At 45.6% G+C, this 23,413-nt stretch overlaps 1 long non-coding RNA gene across 1 annotated transcript in view; it reads right to left on the bottom strand.

Moving 5' to 3' along the window:
* The window catches only part of LOC137619293 (uncharacterized), a 61,170-nt gene that overhangs the window by 9,355 nt on the left and 28,402 nt on the right, over window positions 1-23,413 (bottom strand). The window contains exons 2-3 of the long non-coding RNA XR_011039895.1: window positions 22,658-22,817; window positions 1,552-1,682 (exon numbers count right to left, since the gene is read on the bottom strand). This is a non-coding gene — a long non-coding RNA (uncharacterized lncRNA). The remainder of the gene's footprint in view (window positions 1-1,551; window positions 1,683-22,657; window positions 22,818-23,413) is intronic.

Raw genomic sequence — 23,413 nt, 5'->3', positions numbered from 1 at the left:
CGAACTTCAGGATCACCAGCAGCATTTTTCTTCAGTACCACACTTATCTTCTCTTCTATGTTTTGGATTTGGTCTAGGTATTGATTTCTTTGAATCAAGGCATTTATTACTTCATCTTCATCACTGTACACATTGCATATCATTGTTTTTGGTTTTAATTTTCCATTATTTCTCGTTTGTGTCGACAAACAATGAATTTTGTTTTCAGCCTCTTCTCTGATCATTTTGTTAGTAAAGTTTACATCATTTCCACTTGAAGTTGACCTCGGGTTAAGTATTGGAATATCTTTAATTGTCTGTTCGACCTCGGTTTTTTCTTTCAGTAAATTTAGCCGTATTTATTGATTTAATTACACAGAGATTTTTTCCCCTTAATTTTGTCAGCGTATGTCATTTTCTCTGATTTTGGGGCCATCCATGTTCAAAGCAAGATTGTCAACTTTCTCAATGAGGTCCGTTGTCTTGGTGGAATTTGCTGCGTGTGCGCAGCTTCATCACTACAGGTGCACCTAATATCTTGGTTTCAAGAGGAACCTCTATCAAACCAGGCAAAGACAAAGCATGAGAGAGGTTAGAACTACTGTTGGTAAGGGAGGGGGGCAAATGTACAGAGATGGGCAATGGCCCAGTTTTAACACCATGGCAACTCCTCAGAAGGGAATATGCTTACCTCATCATGCACCACTTTATTTTTAGACGACGTATTTCTTTTCTTGGAACTGCTGGCAGTATTAGGTGGGTTTGATGTCTCCTGTGGTAAATTTCCTTTTGATTTTAAGGCCTTTGCATTGCCAGTTGATTTATACAGCAGTCTTTTTGCATGTCCCACACTTATATGCTCCAAACTGGATTTGTTGGGGGCAGCTTCTTCCAACTTATACAGCTCATTGTTCCTACCACTGGAGTTATTATTAGAATTGCAGTATTTTAAATACATGGCTTTTAGGGTACACTCTCCATGGTAAGATTTGGAACAAGTGCTATAAATGTTTTCATTTTAACAAACTTTAGATTGGTGTCCAAATTCAAAACAATTCAAGCATTGCAGTGACTTCTGCTTGAAAGGACAAACTTTAATCCTCTCATTTTCAATAATAATATGCATAGGTACATCAGCATCCTGGAAAGTGAGGATAATCATCAGCGGTACCGGACACCCATTCCTCTTATTAGTCCGTTATTGTGAGGTTTTACTGTATAAACATTAAGAATGTTTCCACATATATAGAAGAGAAAAACATAAGTTAAAAAGACAAATATTAATGGCAGTCCAAAATAGGCGAGGAGGAAAAAGCGGCAACAACCGCTCACCTTCCAAGCCAAAAGTAAAGTGAAGCTCAGTCACAGGTGTGTGAATGAGAGGGGTTGCTAGCTACACCCCTAACCCCCGCTAACTAGCGGGGTGGGTGGTTAACCCACGCTAGATTTTAACCGCTCGTCCTTTCAGATTCTTCGAAAGTAATACCCCTATAAATAGCATAGGTTTGCACTCGTTAAGGAACAATTACCATTGTAATTCTATTCTATATTTCTCCCAGAGTCTATACAAACCTGAGTATGTCTGCAGCAATGTTGTAAGGGCCATTAATTCATTAATGAGATACGTAGTACATGTGAGTCTGCACAGTAGCCGCGCCCCCTTTTCTGTGAAGGACTCTTTACTCTTGATCTTCGTCTTGGAACTGAAAGAGATGTTTGAGGTGGTAAAGGACACAGGATTGCATAGCTAGAGATATATGACAAATTTAGAATAATTTTCATTTTTCCTTACCGCACAAACCATTTGCCTATACTATGGTTATATTGTTCTGGCTTAGCTGGAAAACAAGGCAAAAACATTTTACGCGAGATGATTGCTCGTTTTCCAGCTAAGCCAGAACGATATACCCATAGTAAAGAGAAGTATGTATTTGTAGGAACAAATACATTTTGAAACTACTGTATGTCGCAAATTTTAAAAGTAATCATATTTTTCCTAACTACCATACAAACCTGAGTCTCTTAATAAGAGTACAGAATGATTCCAATGAAGCCGGAAGAGCCGTTGAAATTTAACGAGCCGGGTTGGTTCTCGGAACGGCATCGTCTCTCTCGCTCATACTGTACGTGCGGAGTGATCGGTTGGAATCTCACGAGACTGCGACAGAACGGTCTTATTGAACTTTAACGACTACTTCTTTGGGGTAGAAGACATGGCATCAAAAGGGTCCGCAGTGGAGGATGAGGTTGAAGGGTTCAAGAAGAAAACAAAGAGATAGAAATGGAAGAGAAACGCGTACGCTTCTTCTCGTTATCAGTCTTCAAAGTTGAGATCTTGGGAGATGGCAACAACAATTCTTCTCAAGAGCAGATAAAATCATGTCGGCGGATGTCACGTCTTCTGTCGCCTCCACAGATGGAACATCAGTGATGCCCAAGGAAGACCAAAACTTCCATAGGGTAAGTGCTCCCAGATGTCAGTCAGTACAGCAGAATGAAGACTTCAAAAGAAATTTAAAGGAGTACAGAATTACCTTCGCTGGAAAAGGTGATTCTTCAATTTTTCATGAAGCATGTTCCCAGCACAAGCCTGGGTTCTATCTAACCCCCACCCCCCCCCCCCCCTTTGACGAATTCCTCCCGAGACCCTAATCCTAGAGGAATCCGAAGGAGACACAATACGTCATGAAGGCAAGAGAAAGGACCTACTAAAGAATTATTTTGGCATAAGCTTGGACGTTATCACGTCAAAAGCTGACGAATCTCTCTTAGTTTTCTTTCTGTTCCTCTTATAAAACTCTACCCTCAAGAGCAAGGGGCCAGGACTGCTAAAAGTTATACCTGCAGCAAAAAATCACAAATTTTAAAAGGATCATCCATGTATTGACGACGATGCAATATATAAGGGTTTGTGTCAAAGAAAGATAAATGGTTTGTGTGTGTGGGAAAAATATTTTATTTCTTCATATAATTATGAGACACACTATTATTTTGTATATCCCTCTGTGGCCTGCCCCCCCAAAAAATTTTCTTTTAACAGGTACTGACATCAGTCCCCTACCCCCAGTAGGGAGAAAAGTTTAGGCTATCTTTCTAAGTACATAGGAAAGAGGAATATTACTTCTGGCCTGTTACCGTTGTTAGTGGTCTGTGATGCTGCTCTGTATTCATATTATCTTGCCTGTGAATTGGAAGTACTTTACTTTGTCGTAGGCACTATTGTTGTTGGTCAGAAAAGTTTCATTGACAACAAAACCTTATCACAGTGTGGGGTTACAATTGGTGATTTTCTAGATATTGCTATCATAAGCCCACAGAGACTTGCGCAGCATCGTATGCGGCCATACTATCCAGAAGCTAAGAATTTGTAAGTAACTTTGCAGCCTAATATTAGACAGGATATTGATAAGGACAGTATTGCTTTAGGGAAAATTATTGCAGTACAGTATTTTCACAGTTGTATATTTTCTATCTAGATGGTTCATTAGATATTAAGTGTTTTATTACTGGTCATTACAGATGTCATAAAACCCATAGTGTTGTGGGTTCTCCTTTATTAGATAGTTGGACCACCCAGGCAATACACACAGTTCCGTTTATCCTGTACTAAAACATGTAAACGTTTGTAGCATAGCGTTAGGAACATACCTGGACTGATATAGATGTTTTTTGTTTCATTTACAAATAAATATTTTTCTTGTTTTCATTCTAGTTCCTTACACCATTGGGTTCCCTTCTCAGCCCCCCATTATATATTTAGTATTGCTGTATTTGTTTCCTTTCACCTAATGTTCTGATATTTTACTTATATTCAGCAAGCTCAAGGCAAGGGAAGATAAGAAGGAAGTTAGGGTCCTGCTGGGTGCCCAGTGCCCAGATCATCCTTGATTGTTTGCCTTTTACCTAGATTTTGGGGTATTCCACCGTTGTATATTTTTTGTGTAGTGAACGTTGGGGTGTGGTCGGCATTCGGACACTAGGCAGTTCGGGTGCTACCTCTGGCCACAGTCCGCAAACCACTACAACGATCTTTTGGTAACTGTAATCTGGGCGAGTTAACTTGAATACGTCACGTGGCACTCTTCTTCATATTGACGATTGTTACAGCGAGAGACCTTCGTGAGTACTAGGATTACATCAGACGAAAGGGTCTTTGGGTCCCAATCAGAGGCCAATTCCGATCTTTTGGCGATCTCTCTTCTTTGACTTCTTGCTCCTCCCTGTCCAGGGAAGGAGCACGATCATGACGTCTTTGTAGTAACTCAGTGTCCTATCCACTGATGCAACATGTCCAATTATAATCCATCTTGTAGTAGGGGAATAAGGGGAGCCTCTGGGGAAGAGAAACTTGGACCTGGACTGATGGAAGAGTTGAAGGAGGATGTGGAGAAAGAGGGGGAGCCAGGAGACTTGCAAACTCTTTGTAATTCAGAAGAGCATATTTTTGCAACTTCTAGAAGTTCTCTAATGATGGAATTTTACTCCATACAAAGGAAGACCACAATTCCTTTGCCAAATTGTCATTAACCTTCGACAAAGGATCTTCCATTCCTTGAATATCTTCTTGTGTTCGCTTCGACAACGTGCGTGAAATGTGTGAAGCCGAAGACAAGGTATCAAATTCCGATGAACCAGAATGCTTGTTTTTCTATTGCAGTCTTCGGTTTCCTTTAACCATGCTGTACTCAAACCATTGTTTGGTAGCCCAAGTCCAGCATTCAGGACACAGGGAGTCCTGAGAACTGTACTTACAGGTCATGTGAAGATCCACATGATGTACGCTCGTGAAATTATTGTACGTCCTTTCCTCAATTTCAGGAGAAAAATCCGCATCTTTGGCCGCTCTTGGTCTAAAATGATCACTTCAGTGAAATCAGAGAACAAACAAAAGTTAGTTATCCGATACCAACCAAAATGGGACTGAGGAGCTAACAACATCCCAGAGGACTGCAGAGCAAAAACACCACCATTGGGCTCAAACACCCACTACATTAATCAAAACAATTGTTTTTACATTCGGACGCTGCGAAAGCTGGACTTTCTCATTGTTAAAGTATAGGGGAAGTAATTTGTATTTTTCCTAACAATACAAACCTTGATCTCTTTTCTAGGGAATATACTTTAGGCAAAGCTTGAAATTACCCATAAGACTTTTAGAGAGGCATATCTACCTCACTGCTAGTTAGCAGGGGGGGGCGGGGGGATTTGAGTAGTATAGGTTACCCTGCTCACACTGCGATGAATAAGGGTTTGTGTGAGAAAAATCTAATTGTTTGTATGTTAGGATAAATACCTTTAAAAATTGTCAATTTTACTTATTTGCTACAGTAGTTTAGTTAAGCCTCAAGCACTCCCTAAAAAATGACTTAATCTGTTATACTTCCTCTAAACAGGTAACAGCGATAATACCCTACACGCAGTAGGGAGTCAAGTAAAGGAATTTGAGAGTTCCAGGTGAGGGCAAGTAATGACTCACAGTGGGGGATTCTTAGGATATTAGGGCAGTGGACACTTGGGTAAAAAAGGGAAAAAAATGCATTTGTCTCTCCATTATCAGAAGGTAGTCGGAGATTTATGTCCAGACCCTGTTGACTCACTGCATAGGTTGTTAACCGTAATGTTGTGGCGTTCTGCATTAAGCTTGTAGTTTTCTTATGCCACCAGCTTGGAACTTTGTCTTGATTATAATTGCCAAGGTTGGCTGCTAATAACTTTTGTGTCTGGATATTTATTGCAGCGGTGGTGTTGCTTGGCGGGATCATTGGACAACAGCACAGTACACACTATGGCGTTCATTAATGTACGATATGTATATTTCTGTAGCATGGCTTTAGGAAGTTACTATACTGTATATGATATTTAGCCGTCCCTTCTGAGTGTAGCACTAAGGATAATAAGCCTTTTCTTAATATATTACATAATGTTTTTGTCTTTCTGATGTGCGGGCGAGAATGTAGAGACAGGTCAGATGTGTAACCTTGTCTAATAATACCTTAGATCCTAACTAAAGAAATAATTCAAATTACATTTGAATTTAGCCCAAATATATACGCTGTTAGGTTGGTCTTTAATTATTCTTATATAATATATGTAAACTAAATATTTACAGGATTGATTCCTAAGAGGTTCTGTATGGAGATATTTATGTCTCTCCTTCTGGTTTTGTATACCGGCATTTTCATATCATTGTATCTTTTTTTCTTCTTTAATTTTGTAATAATTTTTGTATTTATTCCTCTTTCAATACGCTTGCTTAAGTGAGATGTCCCCTGTTCCAGCCTGAAGTTTTTTCCCCTTCCCTTGTAATATTAATTTTTATCCTCTCCTAATATTCAATTACCTTTGAATAAAAATATATCTTACCTAGAAAGTATACTGCTCCTCTTATTTAGGATTCCATGCATAGCGCTGCGGAGAGAGACGTGGAACCTAAGAAAAGATAATGGGGAAATTTGAGGTTCTAGCTGGGTCCCCTTGCCCAGTATAAAATCAAGTGCTCAGTTCATTCTTGATTGCTTACTTTTGCCCAGATCTCTGGGCATTCCACCATTTGTTTTCTTTTTTGTGTGGTGGACATAGGAGTGTGGCCTGCATTCGGATACTAGGTAGCCTGTGTGCTACATCTGACCACAGTCCGCCGACCACTACAAAATTTTGGTGCCCAGACCCGGGATACATCGACCAAGGGTCAAAAAGCCAAGAGGAGCCTTAGTCGGGATGTGGAAGGCCTCGTCTCGATTGTCAGTGACCTGGCAACTCAGGTGAAGTCACTGACACTTCAGGTGGCGGCATTAAAGAGTGTTGAGCCGTCACCAACATGCCACGTTGCCAATGGGGTCACAACCAGTGACCACCAGTACTCCTTCAGCGTCCCCGGTTTGGCCAAACATCAATGGTCTGCCCATTCCTGTAACTGGAGCAGGGCCAGTAATTGGAGGTCTCCAGCCCACTCCAGGGTTTTTACCGCTACTCCCACCTATACCTGGCTTCTGGGAGTCTCCAGCTCGGAGTGGACCTCTTGCCTTCTTGCCTGTTCCAGCAACTAACCCTTTTAGTCCACCAAAGACTTCAGCCAGTTGACTAGAGGAGCAGTTCTTGGGGGACCACGTGATGTCCAGCAGACCAGAAAAGGCTCCAGTAGCTACGGCTGAGTTAGTTCATGCCAAGAGAGGGGCCATCCCAAAGCGCAGACGCCAGGCGAAGGACACCGCCAGATCAGCCATACCTGCTACATTGACCGTGTCCCAAGAGTCAACCAGCAAAGATTCTGGTAGTATGACCTCTGGGGACAGCTTCAACTCCTGTTCCAGTCTCAGTTCAGCCGACACTGTCTCTACTGAACATGTCTGTCCCTTCCAGTCAGATTGCCGTCTGTCTGACCTGCTCAAGACCCTCGAATCCAGAAAGGGTCCCAAGCCTGGGACCTTCCAGCTAGATACTGCCTAGAGTTTTGCCTGATTCTTGAAGGATTTTAAGCCTACTGCGCCAGTTGGTATACCACAGGAAGCTCTGGCTGGTGGACCGCTGAGCTAGGAAGGTTCCTGAAAGGGGAAATCAAGGAGACTTTCTCAATAGGGAGACCCGAGATCTTATACCGCCACATGAAGGAACGTCTCCTCGACTGGTGCTAAGAAGCCCAGGAGAGGCATGATGCAGGAAGGAAGACCCATTTCAACAGTGCCACCTGTGAAGAGGGCGAACTGCTGAAGATTTATGCAGTATGGTTGGCGTCTTTGTACAGATCTGCATATCATCGGCATAGCTTGGACCAGAGAGAGCCAAGGCGAAAGCTCCTCAGAACAGTTCCAAGCAAAGCTGTGACTTGGCTAGAGCAGTCTCTGGCCACTATCAATGTCTCCGCTGGCCGCCAAGATACTTGGCAGGATGTCCTACACTTTTAAAGTATACTCAAAGAGGCATCCCTACAGCGAAGACAGAAGGCAGAGGACTTGGCCATTAGTATTGTGGGACAGTCATAGCACAGCTCATATGGCAACAGGGTTGCCATGGCTGGCCCCAACCGTTCACCTGCACCTGACCGAGTGTATCCACACACTCTTCCTAGACCTGTCCCCATACCTGCCTCTGTGGAAATGCGCTCCCCACCACCTCACACTCTGGATAGATCTCCTCTGCTCTAAAGGAGATACTGTACTTGTGTACTTGGTACAAGAAACCAGGTCACCTGGTGGATGAGTGTCGCAGACGCCTCGACCTGTTCCTACGCTGCGGTTGGCAGTACTCCCAAGAGCCTCTTTGGGAGTATTATGTCACGACACGTGGAGCCTGTTGTCAGCAAGTGCTTTATGCACTTGAAATCCACTCGGCCAATTCAATAAGGATTGCCAGCATTGAGCCCGTACTTGTTCTTGTTACTGTAGACTTTCCTAAGGTGGAAGTTGTTTGGCAGCGAGGCTCGCTTGCATCGAGCATCTGGTCTAGCACATAACGAAGCAACTGCTTTGCCACAAAGGAGAAGGAAGATGAGAATGGTCAGACACTCTGTGCTCTGGTCTAAAGCTTTGTTGGGCTCTCTTGCTGCAGCATCTTAGCACCACAGAAAATTAGGTCATTGCGTTTGCTAGTTGCATCTTTGAGGGAGGAGATAGAGCATGATTTGAACCTCAGGTCTTGGATTGCTGGGTTTTGGCAATTCTGAGGACATGTCAGGAACGTCGTCGTAGTGTGTATGAGAGAAGGACGAGAACAGATGACAGGAAGGCCGTGTTTGGTCTGAAAGACTTCTACTACCAATCACATTTATGTCTTAATGGGTATTCCAATACTGGCTGCAACTGGAAAAGGCATTTGCCAATCCTGTCAACCTCTGCTTCCTCTACCACCCTTCCTGGCACAACCAGGTTGAAGGGCAAAAGTATGGAGCACAGTCCCCATCCCTCCTCGAGGCGGAGGACCCTGGAGATGCAGATGGCGGTCTGGGCTTCACCGGCAGTTTCTTTGGCGCTGGTTTACTGAGCTGAGAGGAGGAAGCTTGGGAGAGTTGATCTAGTAGGGACACCGCTATTGATATTCACTGCTTAGCAGAGTTGCAACACTTCTTTCTCCCCTGTCAACAGTTTTCTCGATACCATCAGCCCGAGAGGGAGTGAAGATGTTCGTGATCGAGACATCTCTACCTGGCTCGAAAAGTGTGCCGCTACTGAATCTCTCCTCTTTAATACCCAGTTAACCCACTGGAGTGCCACATGCACAACCCCTTTCAATCCCGAAAGAACGAGGTTGGCATGTCACAGGACAAAATATATCTATAGAGTTAAATGGGTACTGTGTAAATCAGTTTAACCTAAATTATGTCACAAGCCACCGGGCCTGAAGAAAGAGTTGCACCATTAATGTGGACTGTAAACTGTTGTCATTCTTTTACTTCCCAGGTCAAAGCATGAGGGAAGTTGGACAAAAGCTGGGGGGCTTTGAGGTGGGGCAACCTAGATCTGGCCGACATAGATCGCAGCTATCACGTAGCAGAAGGATACCACCCATCGCCTAGCGGAAGCACCTGACCCCCATAGAGACAGGTGCCATAGAAACTCCCCCTTGGAAGTAGAGTTAGGGGAGTCAGGCGCGGGAAACGGACGCGTGCCCCCTTCGTCTCTGGGCAATCATTACACTCCACTAGGTTGTGATCGCAGTAGACTTCTAACGAGAGACAAGTATTATGTGTGTGCCCCTCCCTTTTGCTTGACTTGGATAGAAATTAAGACTGTAGTATTTAGTTAAGTCAGAATTGAGACTTCAAGATAAATTACCATTCTACTGATGGAAGCAGATAACAGTAACTTGCTCTGCATTCGTTCTCCCCGTGTGTGTCTATTATTTACAAGTTAATGATCCTTATGATTGTTACAGTGACTTGAAAGTCAGCGAGAAACTTGTATTTCTTCTCTTATATAATCCCAAGATTAAAAGTTCTATTTCACTCGCTTTGAAGAAGATTTATGCTCATTTTTGTTATGAAAATTAACTTGGACAATAAATCCTCTTACGATGTAAAAATTGTCTAATCCACCGCCTCCCATCATATTATTACTTAATTACCTATGCAATGTGACAGGCATATATTTCTTCTCTGCCTCAGGGTGATGCCAAGTATGCTACTATTCTAGACTGGTGGTCAATCCAGCTAAAAGTTCAATGCTAATATAGTACTATAGAAGTTTTATTCCAGCTGTGACCAAGTTGTGGAATGACCTTCCTAATCAGGTAGTTGAGTCGGTTGAACTTCCAAAGTTTAAACTTGCAGGAAATGTTTTCATCTTGAAGAGGCTGACATACGTCTCTCTTTATTGTTTATTGATAAAAGCTGAGCAATTTGGAAGTCATTTGTATTTTTCCTAACGATAAAAACCTTTTACTGTACTTCCGAAACTGAGAAGAGCGTTTTCTCACGCAAATACACAAGAAACTCTGCTATTGCTGGGATAGTGGCATTGAGGAAAGAGATACCCATTCCATAACACCAACAACAGAAGATATTCCACTTTGCCTGGTAGACTGAAGTTGAAGATACTCTCAGGTGTCCAGCCATCCTTTGCCTAACTTTTTGCGAAAATCCTCTCTGAGTGAGGAGGTGCTGGATAGTCTCTAGGCACGAAGTTGTCAAGAAGCTACGGCTTGTGGAATATGTTGGCATGCGGTTGTCTGAGTAGATCGTTTCGCGGAGGGAGCTTTCTCACAAGCTCCATTAGGAGTTGCAGAAGTTTCGGGAACCATTCTGTGTGATGCCATAGCGGAGCTATGAGGGTCATTGAGAGATTGACCGATGTTCTGGTCTTGTTGAGTGCCCTCTTCATCAGAAAGAATGTGAAAAGGCATAAATGATGATGTTGTTCCACCGTTGTTGGAATGTACCTTGACAGAGAGCCTTGGGGTCAGGGACTGGGGAGCAGTACAATGGGAGCCTGAATTTCAAGGCCGTTGTAAACAGATCCACCGTCAGGGAACCCCACAAAGTCAGGACTTTGTTAGCTACTAGATGATTCAAAGACCACTCACAGCCCACCATCTGAGTTCCTCTGCTCAGGTTGTCCGCAAGCACATTACTTTTGCTGGGAATGAAAGGAGCTAATAGGGTCACCGAGTTGAATTGTGCCCATCTCACTATTTTTACTGTCAGATGGGATAGGGGCTGCAAAAAAGTACCACCTTGCTTGATGATGTAAGCTACTATTGTGGTGTTGTCACTCATTACCACCCCTGAATGGCCCGCCAGGAACTGCTGGACCTGTTGAAGGGCCAGAAAGGCAGCCTTCATCTCTAAGAGATTTATGTGCTGGTACTGTACTTTTCAAACTCTGACCACAAGCCGGAGGTCGAGCGGTGCAGCATGTGGGCCCCACCCCTTTTGATGTATCTGAGAAGAACATCAAGTCCTGGGGGAGGGACAAGAAGGTCGACACCCTTTAGTAGATTCTCGTCTGCCACCCACCACTCGAAGTCCGTCCGTTCTTATGGTCCCATGAGATCACAATGTCCGGGGAATCAAAGGCCTGATTCCAGTTGGACTTTAGCCATTATTGGAGAGATCATATCCTCTCAGGCAGGCGTTGAGAACTAGACGGGCCACGGATGATAGGTGCCCGAGGAGACATAACCACCTTTGGGGTGGGAGATCTTGTCTGAGGAAAGGTCTTGCAACCTTCCTCAGCTTCGCTACCCTCTCATGTGATGGTAAGGCTTTGTGAAGATTGGTGTCTATTATCATTCCTAAGTATACGAGTTGTTAAGAGGGAAGCAGAGATGACTTCTTGAGGTTAACCAAGATTCCCAGATCTTGCCAAAGTCCCAGAAGTTTGTAACTGTGCTGAAGAAAGGGCACCACCGAGTCTGCTAAACTCAGCCACTCTTCCAGATAGCATAGGAGACAGATGCCAATTCTGTGAGCCCAAAATGACACTAGGGTGAACACTCTCGTGAAAACGTGAGGTGCTGTGGAAAGATTGAAGCACATTACCTTGAACTGGTATTTCTTGTTGTCTAGTGAGATTTTGAGATACTTCTTTGAAGACGGATGGATTGGGATCTGGAAGTATGCATCCTTTAGATCTAGGGTGCACTTGAAGTCCTGTGGTCTTCTTACCCCTTGTCTGACTTATATAATGAATGAATGAATTTTTTTTTCGTGTGACTATGCAATCTAACAGAGGGGCCTCTTTCTGATGTTAAAATGAGAATGTAGAGATAGGCAATATTGTTTTACAATCCCTTTAATACTAACTGAAGTGAGCTGTAAAATTACATTTGAATTTAGCCCAAATATTTACAGTTATGTTGGTCTTTATTTATACTTGTATATGTAGATTAAATATTTAGAGGATTGATTCCAAAGAAGTTCGGTATAAAGAAATTTCTCTCTCCTGGTTTTGTAAACCTGTATTTTCACAAATATGAAATTTGTTTTTCTCTCTCCATCATTTGAATAATTTCTTTTTTGTTAATCCTATTTCAATGCACTTCCTCACCTAGAATATTCCCCGTTCAAGCCTAAAGTTTGTTTTTCTTTGTAACATTTTTTTTCTCTCCTAATATTTGTAATGTTCAAATAACTTTAAATATAATGAGGAAACCTGCTACCTAGAAAGCATATTGCTCTTCTTATTTAGAACTCCATGCATAGCACTGCAAAGAGAGATGGGGAACCCAAGAAAAGATAATAGGGAAATTTGAGGTTCTAGCTGGGTCCCCTTGCCTAGTATAAAAAATTGAAGGGTGGTGCCCATTGCCCAGTTCTCTTGATTGTTTACCTTTTATCCAGATTTATGATTATTCCATCATTTCATCTTTTTGTTTAGTGAATGTTGGAGTGTGGTTGGCATTCAGACACTAGGCAGTCTAAGTGCTACATCTGGCCACAGTCCGCAAACCAATAAACCGTATCCGTGCTGAACGAGGTTTAACAAACTTGTTCAGAGCTGAGAGGTCGATGACTGGTCTCAAGCCTCTAGACGCCTATTTCACATAAACGAGTCGACTGGAAAAGCCTGGGGAGTCGTCGAGGAATTTTTAGAGAGTGCCCTTCTTCAACATGGTCTGGACTTCAGCCCGAAGAGCCAGCTTTTTTGCAGATCCCTTTGCATAGGAGCTAGTTGACACTAGAGTCTTGATCAGTGGAGGGAGAAAATTAGTGAACGGGACGCGATACCCAGAACTAATCCCGGAGACTATCCAGGGTCCGGGCCCAAGCTGCATCCAGCTCTTCCAGAAGCAATGCAGGCATTCCCCCATTGGTGGACAAGCAGGGAAATCACATAGCATTTGCAGCCACGGCTGACACCTCTAGGATACTTCCCTCCACATGACGACTTTAAGACACCTTGTTGCCTGTTGCCGCAGTCCTGTCCATCATTGGTTTCTGTTGTTTCGTCTGCGGGAGAGAACATAGTCTGTAGGGGCGGGAGCCACAGCTGACTCCTCTAGGATACTTCCCTCCACAGGACGACTTTAAGACACCTTGTTGTCTGTTGCCGCAGTCCTGTCCATCATTGGTTTCCGTTGTTTCGTCTGCGGGAGAGAACGTAGTCTGTAGGGGCGGGATGTCAAGGCCCTAAAGAGGAGGGAGTCCTGGTAGGACTTCCTCCATCTCTCCGCAGTTCGCTCGACATCCCCAGCTCGATCAATGAGGAACCCTTCAGAGAGGAGTTTCGGAATTTCGCTATCTTGCAGTTTGGGATTTGGAAATGGAATCTCTCAATTATTGCATCTCTACGCCATAAGATGGTGTTCGCCCACAAGTTAACTACATGGTGGGCAACAAACTCAATAGTCCGAATACCCGACAGGAAGAAAGTCTCCATCGCTTTCCGGGAGGCTTCTTTGGAAAAACCCTTTGTTTGCACCAGGTTTCTCACTGATCCCAACCATAGATCCAGCCAAAAAGTAGTCTGCATGGCATACTTCACCACTTTCTCTTTGTTCAGAATTTCCGAAGCTGAGAAGTAAACTAGAAGCCCGAAGAGTCTCTCTAGAGAGAGCCCTTCGTAAGTTCCTCTAAGGAATGGTGAAGAGGAAGAGCCGGGAGACACTCGTCAAGGACCTCTTAAAAATTTCTCTGCTGGACACTCAGATGTCACAGTAGTTTTAAGGATGAGCCTGATCGAAGAGAGCTAGAGGACTCGGAGAGCTGGGCAGACACCTTCCGCCGGGCACTCTTCAGTCCCCGAGACCAGGGCAGAGCTTCGTTGTTCTTGGGGCCTTCCGAGTGCCAAAGACGTGGTCCAAGACCATGACCTTGCCCTCCTGAGGAGCCATCAATGGGTCTGCCAACCCCTTGAGTGAACTCACGCAAGCTATAACCTGCCAGATGCCATATTTTGACTATTTCTGTTCAGCTTTTAAAGAAGGACTGGCAGCCGAATCGTTGTCTTCCACGCACGAGACATCATCTCGGGGTGGGTCGTGGTCGTTATCGAAGTCGACAAATGTAGACTGCTTGACCCACTCTGCAGGTCTTGTAATCCCTAATGAGGACTTTGGCAGAGTTTTTGAATCCTTAGACTCTTTCCTCGGAGGGAAGAAAGTCTGTAGCACTGGAGGTTTGGATGGAACGACCTTCTGTCGGTCACCCGTAGAGGAATGGATGGACTCTCCCCCGGGTTTCGAGACTACTCTGTGGTCTCGTGGGACGACCTGACGGGGGTCAGCTTGACCCTACATGAAGCTACTTCATCAGGGACTCCTCTTTTCCGCTTCAGGGGAGAAGAAGAAACCAAAGTTTCTTGACGGGGAGGGACCGTGGATCTTCGCCTTGGGTCTGAAAATGTAGAGGAGGACTCTTCCAGGGGAATCCTGTGAGTTCCCGGAGGATGAGCAGGTGGGATACCTGCCGCAATGGCTTGGGATACTGCCCTAACCAAGGTTCCAAACTCAATATTTTGGGACATAGAGATAACATTAAACCATGAATAAAAAATGTTATTTTCATTAGTAAAATAAATTTTTGAATATACTTACCCGATAATCATGTAGCTGTCAACTCCGTTGCCCGACAGAATTCTACGGGAGGGATACGCCAGCTATCACTATACTAGAAGGGGGTGTACTCACCAGCGCCACCTGTGGCCAGGTACTGCAGTACTTCTTGTTGACACCACCTCAATTTTTCCTCGGTCCACTGGTTCTCTATGGGGAGGAAGGGTGGGTCAATTAAATCATGATTATCGGGTAAGTATATTCAAAAATTTATTTTACTAATGAAAATAACATTTTTCAATATTAAACTTACCCGATAATCATGTAGCTGATTCACACCCAGGGGGGTGGGTGAAAACCAGTGTACATGACTAAAGGATAGCTGAGTATCCCGTATTTCATATAATCAGTTATTTCAGAATAACAATGAAATAATAAGTACCTGGTAAGGAAGTCGACTTGAACCGTTACTCTGCCTTTAATAAGTTCGTCTTCCTTACTGGGCGCAGCGTTCCTCTTAGGAGGCTGAATCAACTCTAAGGTGCTAAAGTATACAGGGCTGCAACCCATACTAAAGGACCTCTACACAACCTCTAACCCAGGCGCTTCTCAAGAATGAATTGACCACCCGCCAAATCAAAAAAGGATGCGGAAGGCTTCTTAGCCTACCGTAACAACCCAAAAAACAACAATAAAAGCATTCAAGAGAAAGGTTAAAAAAGGTTATGGGATTAAGGGAATGTAGTGGCTGAGCCCTCACCTACTACTGCACTCGCTGCTACGAATGGTCCCAGGGTGTAGCAGTTCTCGTAAAGAGACTGGACATCTTTAAGATAAAATGATGCAAACACTGACTTGCTCCTCCAATAAGTTGCATCCATAATGCTCTGCAGAGAACGGTTCTTATTAAAGGCCATCGAAGTGGCTACGGCTCTCACTTCGTGGGTCCTTACCTTCAGCAAAGCAAGGTCTTCATCCTTCATGTGAGAATGGGCTTCTCTAATCAGAAGCCTTATATAATACGAAACTCCGTTTTTGGACATGGGCATCGAAGGTTTCTTGATTGCACACCATAAGGCTTCTGACTGTCCTCGTATAGGTTTTGACCTATTAAGATAATATTTCAGAGCTCTGACAGGGCAAAGAACTCTTTCTAGCTCGTTACCCACCATGTTGGAAAGGCTAGGAATTTCAAACGATCTAGGCCAAGGACGTGAAGGAAGTTCATTCTTAGCTAAAAATCCGAGCTGTAAAGAACATGTTGCAGATTCGGATGTGAACCCAATGTTCTTGCTGAAGGCATGAACCTCACTGACTCTTTTAGCTGTTGCAAGGCAGACGAGGAAAAGAGTCTTGAGGGTAAGGTCCTTGAAGGAAGCTGACTGGAGAGGTTCGAACCTAGGAGACATAAGGAACCTTAAGACTACGTCTAGATTCCAGCCTGGAGTGGGTAAACGACGTTCTTTAGAAGTCTCGAAAGACTTAAGGATGTCTTGAAGGTCCTTGTTGGAAGAAAGGTCCAAACCTCTGTGGCGGAGAACTGAAGCCAACATACTTCTGTACCCTTTAATCGTAGGAGCCGAAAGGGATCTCTCATTCCTTAGATGTAATAGGAAGTCAGCTATTTGGGTTACAGAGGTATTGGTAGAGGAAACTGCATTGGCTCTACACCAGCTTCGGAAGACTTCCCACTTGGATTGGTAGACTCTACGAGTGGATACCCTCCTTGCTCTGGCAATCGCACTGGCTGCCTCCTTCGAAAAGCCTCTAGCTCTAGCGAATCTTTCGACAGTCTGAAGGCAGTCAGACGAAGAGCGTGGAGGTTTGGGTGCACCTTGTCTACGTGAGGTTGACGTAGAAGGTCCACTCTTAGAGGGAGAGTCCTGGGGACGTCGACCAGCCATTGTAGTACCTCTGTGAACCATTCTCTTGCAGGCCAAAGGGGAGCAACCAGCGTCAGCCGTGTCCCTTCGTGCGAGACGAACTTCTGAATGACTCTGTTGATGATCTTGAACGGTGGGAATGCGTAAAGGTCGAGATGGGACCAATTCAGCAGAAAAGCATCCACATGAACTGCTGCTGGGTCTGGAACTGGGGAACAGTACAAAGGAAGCCTCTTGGTCATGGAGGTGGCAAACAGATCTATCGTAGGCTGACCCCACAAGGTCCAAAGTCTGTTGCACACGCTCTTGTGAAGGGTCCATTCCGTGGGGATGACTTGATCTTTTCTGCTTAGGCGATCTGCTGAGACGTTCATGTTGCCCTGAATGAACCTCGTTACTAGAGTGAGGTTTAGACTTCTTGACCAAATGAGGAGGTCCCTTGCTATCTTGTACAGGTTCCTCGAATGGGTCCCTCCCTGCTTGGAGATGTAAGCCAAGGCTGTGGTGTTGTCGGAGTTCACCTCCACCACCTTGCCTAGCAGGAGGGACTTGAAGTTCATTAGGGCCATATGAACTGCCAGTAGCTCCTTGCAGTTGATGTGGAGCGTTTCCTGTTCCCTGTTCCACGTTCCCGAGCATTCCTGTCCGTTCAAGGTCGCGCCCCAGCCCGAGTCTGATGCATCCGAGAAGAGATGAAGATTGGGGGTCTGAATCGCTAACGATAGGCCCTCCTTGAGAAGGAGGTTGGTCTTCCACCACAAGAGAGTGGTCTTCATCTCTTTGGTGACAGGGATAGAGACTGCTTCGAGCGTCAAATCCTTGTCCCAATGAGCTGCTAGATGGAATTGGAGAGGGCGGAGGTGGAGTCTCCCTAACTCGACGAACAGGGCTAACGATGACAGGGTCCCTGTGAGACTCATCCACTGTCTCACCGAGCAACTGTTCCTCTTCAGCATGCTCAGGATGCAATCTAGGGCTTGGCTTATCCTTGGGGCCGATGGAAAAGCCCGAAAATCCTGACTCCGAATCTCCATTCCCAGGTAAACTATGGATTGGGAGGGAATGAGCTGGGACTTTTCTAAGTTGACTAACAGACCCAGTTCCTTGATCAAGTCCAAAGTCCAGTTGAGACTCTCCAGACAGCGACGACTCGTGGAGGCTCTCAACAGCCAGTCGTCTAAATAAAGGGAGGCTCTGATGTCCGATAAGTGGAGGAATTTTGCAATATTCCTCATCAGATGCGTAAACACCATAGGAGCTGTGCTTAGGCCAAAACACAGGGCTTGGAATTGGTACACAACCTTTCCAAAAACGAATCTCAGGAAAGGTTGGGAGTCTGGATGAATAGGAACGTGAAAGTAAGCGTCTTTCAGATCCAACGAGACCATCCAGTCCTCCTGCCTGACCGCTGCTAGGACCGACTTCGTCGTCTCCATAGTGAACGTCTGCTTGGTGACATAAGCATTGAGCGCGCTGACGTCCAGCACCGGTCTCCAACCTCCTGTCTTCTTGGCCACCAGAAAGAGACGGTTGTAGAAGCCCGGGGATTGATGGTCCCGGACTATAACCACTGCCTTCTTCTGTAACAGGAGCGACACCTCCTGGTGTAACGCTAGCCTCTTGTCCTTTTCCTTGTAGTTGGGAGAGAGGTTGATGGGAGAAGTGGTAAGAGGGGGTTTGCGGCAGAATGGTATCCTGTAACCCTCCCTGAGCCACCTGACAGACTGGGCGTCTGCACCTCTTCTTTCCCAAGCTTGCCAGAAGGTCTTGAGTCTGGCTCCTACTGCTGTCTGGAGAGGAGGAGAGTCAGTGTTTGCCTTTTGAAGTCTTGGGACCTTTCCTAGACCTGCTCCTGGAAGAGTCTGGACGGGAGCTTCCTCGGCTGGGGGCTCTGCCACGAAAGGGCGGAATAAACCTTGTAGCAGGAGTATCAGCCACTGGGGTGCGGTAAGTCCTGGGAACTGAGGGAGCAACCTTAGCCTTACGAGCTGAAGAGGCCACAAGATCATGAGTGTCCTTCTGAATCATGGCCGCAGACAAATCCTTGATAAGCTCTTCGGGGAACAAGAACTTAGAAAGCGGAGCAAAAAGGAGTTGAGACCTTTGACAAGGTGTGATGCTGGAAGAAAGAAAGGTGCAAAGTTGCTCCCTTTTCTTAAGAACTCCTGAAACAAACATTGATGCAAGCTCGCCAGACCCATCCCGAATAGCTTTATCCATGCAGGACATTAAAAGCATGGCTGAGTCCTTGTCCGCAGGGGAGGTCTTCTTGCTCAAGGCCCCCAGGCACCAGTCTAGAAAATTGAAAATCTCAAAGGCACGAAATACACCCTTTAAGAAGTGGTCTAAATCGGAAAAGGTCCAGCAAACCTTAGAGCGCCTCATTGCTGATCTACGAGGAGAGTCGACCAAACTTGAGAAGTCAGCCTGGGCAGAGGCAGGGACTCCCAAGCCTGGTTCCTCTCCTGTGGCATACCATACGCCCGCCTTAGAAGTGAGCTTAGTAGGTGGGAACATAAAGGAAGTCTTCCCTAGTTGCTGTTTGGACTGCAACCACTCCCCTAATATTCTTAAAGCTCTCTTAGAGGACCTAGCAAAGACGAGCTTAGTATAAGTTGACTTAACAGGTTGCATGCCCAGCGAAAACTCAGATGGAGGAGAGCGGGGGGTAGCAGAAACAAAATGGTCCGGGTATACCTCTCTGAAAAGAGCCAGGACCTTACGAAAGTCAATGGGTAGAGGAGAAGACTTGGGTTCTTCCACGTCTGAAGAGGGATCCAGGTGCGCAGCTTCCTCCTCAGAAACCTCATCACCAGAGTGTAGCGAAGTGAGAGGTAATGTAACAGCGGTATGCTGAACAGCAGAATCTGAACAAGCGGGTGCATAAACACTTGTGGTTTCATCCTCAAGTCTCTGTTGCTGAGTTAAAACCTGAGGTTCAGGCTGCAAAGACTGGTCAAGAAGAGTAGAGGAAGGTAGGCGCATGGGTTGAGGTGGCTGACTCCTAGCATGAGTTTCTTGTCTCAAGAGTTGCGCTTGCTGTAAGGGTTGCGGATGCGCAGTAGCAGGTTCCTGAGGAACGAGTTGAGGTTCCTGAGGTGTGAGCTGCGAGAGTTGAGGTAGCGGCTGCGCAGAACGCAGTTCCTATCTCGCGAGTTGAGGTTCCTGAGGTGCTAGCCTAAGGAGTTGAGGCTCTCGCCTTGAGGAGGGTTGAGGTCGCTGCAGCGAGTGCTGAGGTGGCTGGCTCATGGATGGAAGAGGTTGTCGTACCTCAAGAGGTTGTTGCCTCGCTGGTTTAACCGCAAGAGGAAGCGGAGGAAGTAAGGCATAAGACTCCTGCTCCCATTGCTGAGGTTGCCTTAAGGAAGGCGGAGGTTGCTGCACACCGCTGGTAACTGGCAACTCAGAACGCGGTAAGGTAGCCTGAGGAACCTCAACTTCGTACGCCTGGCAGACTGGACTGCGGTGAGGCGGAGCGCTCGCAGGAGGAGGTGTAACCTTCTCAGCCTGAAACTCACGCATTAAGACCGCAAGCTGTGACTGCATGGACTGCAGCAAAGTCATCTTGGGGTCAACAGACGCTAAGGTCTGCTGAGGCAAAGCCTTAACAGAAGATGAGGTCTGTTGCGGCATCACCTTACCTCTCTTAGGAGGTGTGCAGTCACCTGATGACTGCGGAGAGTCAGAGCTAATCCAATGACTGCAACCAGGTTGTAGAACTCTTGAGGTCTGGACTTTGCGTTTGAGAGGTCTTGAGACCTGAGTCCAGCGTTTTCTCCCCGACATTTCTTCTGCAGACGAGGAAAATAAGGGCTCAATCGTCTGCGGGTGGGAGTGACGGTCTCTGTAAGACACGCCCGCAACCACCGAGGATACTTCTGTGCGCCGATCAAGGCCTGCCGAAACCTTTTGCCCTTCGACATTGCTTCTCCCCTGGGCTTGGGAGCTTGCAAGAGGTCCCGGACTGGGAGGACGACTGACACGCACAGAAGTACCCTCACGCACAACACTGACACTGACACTAGCACTTGGCACCGCACTGACACTAGCACTTGGCACAGCACTGGCACTATCACCTCCCACTGCACTTTTGACCTTAAGTTCTTTGACTTCTGCCATAAGAGACTTATGGTCACTAACCACCGATTCCACTTTGTCACCTAAAGCCTGAATGGCACGCAAAACATCGGACATATCAGGTTGAGCACAAATAGTAGGTTCGGGGGTAGCCACTACAGGGGGAGGAAAAGGTTGAGGATCATGAGGTGAGGAAAAAAGCGAAGAGCGAGAAGAACTCCTCCTAACTCTCTCTCTCTCTCTAACTTGGTTGAATATTTAAGGAATCGAACAAATTCAAGTTCCGAAAGTCCGGCGCATTCCTCACATCGATCTTCCAACTGACAGGGTCTTTCCCTACAGTCAGAACAAGCGGTGTGAGGATCAACCGAGGCCTTCGGAATACGCCTATTACAAGACCTACATCGTCTATGGGGTGGGGCTTGTGAAAGGTCAGACATCTTGAATCAAAGAGCTAGTCAAGGGGGATTCCAAATCAAGCAAAAAGATCGTTAACCATTAATCAAAACCAAATAAAAGCTATCTAAGCTAATAGAGAAGTTTCCAGTATAGCGAAAGCCGAAATCTTAGAGAAATACTTCACCAAAAGCCGTGAACAATACTCCAAAATTATAAGCGTATCCCAGAACGTCTTGCCGAAAGCACGACAGAGGAAAAATTGGGGTGGTGTCAACAAGAAGTACTGCAGTACCTGGCCACAGGTGGCGCTGGTGAGTACACCCCCTTCTAGTATAGTGATAGCTGGCGTATCCCTCCCGTAGAATTCTGTCGGGCAACGGAGTTGACAGCTACATGATTATTGGGTAAGTTTAATATTGAAAAACTCAAAATCATAATGTATTGATATAAAGAGAACAACAAACTATGAATAAAACATGATTTTGCAATTCACGGCTGCGGACCGATTGTGGCACTGTCGGAAAGTTACCCTATATAAAACGACGAAGAGGGACCCCACAAGGGAGCCTTATCTGACATTCAGGAGGAGTTAGAGGGAGGATGCGGAGCTGCAGACTCCTTCCGACCAACATGAATCGACCGTGAAGGTGGTCTCTTCAGAATCTTGAATTTCTGCAGCTTGCTTCTTTCCGCTCTCCCAGGCGAGCGTGATGTTCTGCAATTGCGGAGAGGAGAACGAGGCAACGGTGAACGATGGGGAGGAGACTTTCGTCTCTCAGGTGGGAGTTCCAGAGCTCGAGGAAGAGAAGGTCTTGCAGGCCTCTCTTCCCACAATCGACGTTGCTCAAATCAGCGCTGGAGATCTAACGAACGTTGGCACCTATCGGGGGGCTGGTTCTTGGAGCCGATATGACGTTTGCTTTCCTCTTTTGGAGAGCGACTAGTCGTCGTGGAACGACAGGAAAGAGACAGGTGTGCAGCCAAAGGCTGCTGATGAGCTGGAGAAGAACAGGCTGCTGATTTGCCAATCGACGAGCCCAGGGCAGGTATGCATGGCTGGCAGGGAAGGCACACACAAACTGAAAAGAAAAAGCAAAAAAGTGATTAGTAATAGCTGTCCAAATTGGTGAGGAGGAAGAGCAGCAACAACCGTTCTCCATTTGAGCCAAAAGCGAAGCAAAGTACAGTCACAGGTGTGTAGTTGAGAGAGAAAGCTACTAACACCCCCATCCCTCTGCTAACTAGCAGTATGGTTGGTTAACCCTCACTAAATTCTATTGGCTTTTCCTTTCAGCTACGCCGAAAGTAACACCCCTATATCTCCCCTATAAATAGCGTTGGTTTGTATTCCAGTTACGGAACCATTGTCATTTGTTCCAGTGCAGCATACAAACCTTCTTTTCTTCATGTAGGAGATTCACCTAAAGGTAGGTTGAACTAAAACCAACTGGCTGGCTACTGTCCCAAGATGAACTCATGTGCTTCATACGAGCTCCTCAAGAGGCAGCCTGACACCTCATTTTCCTCGTAGGATGACAGCCTCGCCAATCAGTGCTGGAAAGAGTAAAAGATTTCAATGGGAGGTGAATAGACAAGTACACAGTAGGGGGTGAGCCCGTTCATAATCTATACATTGCCCGACTCCACCTCATTTGGAGAAAGGGGACATAATAAATATGACAAATTTCTCAGTAATTTGTATTTTTCCTAACGATACAAACCTTGAGCTCTTTGTTAGGGATATAATTTCGGGGAAGCTAGAAGACTAGTCATAAGACTTTTAGCTAGGTGTAACTACCTCCCCACTAGTTAGCGGGGGTGGAGGGGTAGCCTGCTACCCTGCTCACACACACCTGTGTTGTCTCGTCACTTTTGATTGCAAGCAGAACTTACAAGGGTACAAGTAATGGTGGGCCAAATAGCTTAAGGTTTGTATCGTTAGAAAAAATGTTATTTTCATTAGTAAAATAAATTTTTGAATATACTTACCAGATGATCATATAGCTGTCAGCTCTGCTGCCCGACAGAAAAACCTACGGGCGGAATACGCCAGCGATCGCTATACAGGTGGGGGTGTACATCAACAGCGCCATCTGTCAAGTAGGTACTCAAGTACTCGATGTCAACACAGAACCAATTTTCTCCTCTGT

The sequence above is a fragment of the Palaemon carinicauda genome, chromosome 25 (genome assembly GCF_036898095.1).
Source record: "Palaemon carinicauda isolate YSFRI2023 chromosome 25, ASM3689809v2, whole genome shotgun sequence".
In the NCBI taxonomy this organism is placed as follows: domain Eukaryota; kingdom Metazoa; phylum Arthropoda; class Malacostraca; order Decapoda; family Palaemonidae; genus Palaemon; species Palaemon carinicauda.
The sequence above is the reverse complement of the archived record's forward strand: the minus strand, read 5'-3'. Positions and strand labels throughout refer to the sequence as shown.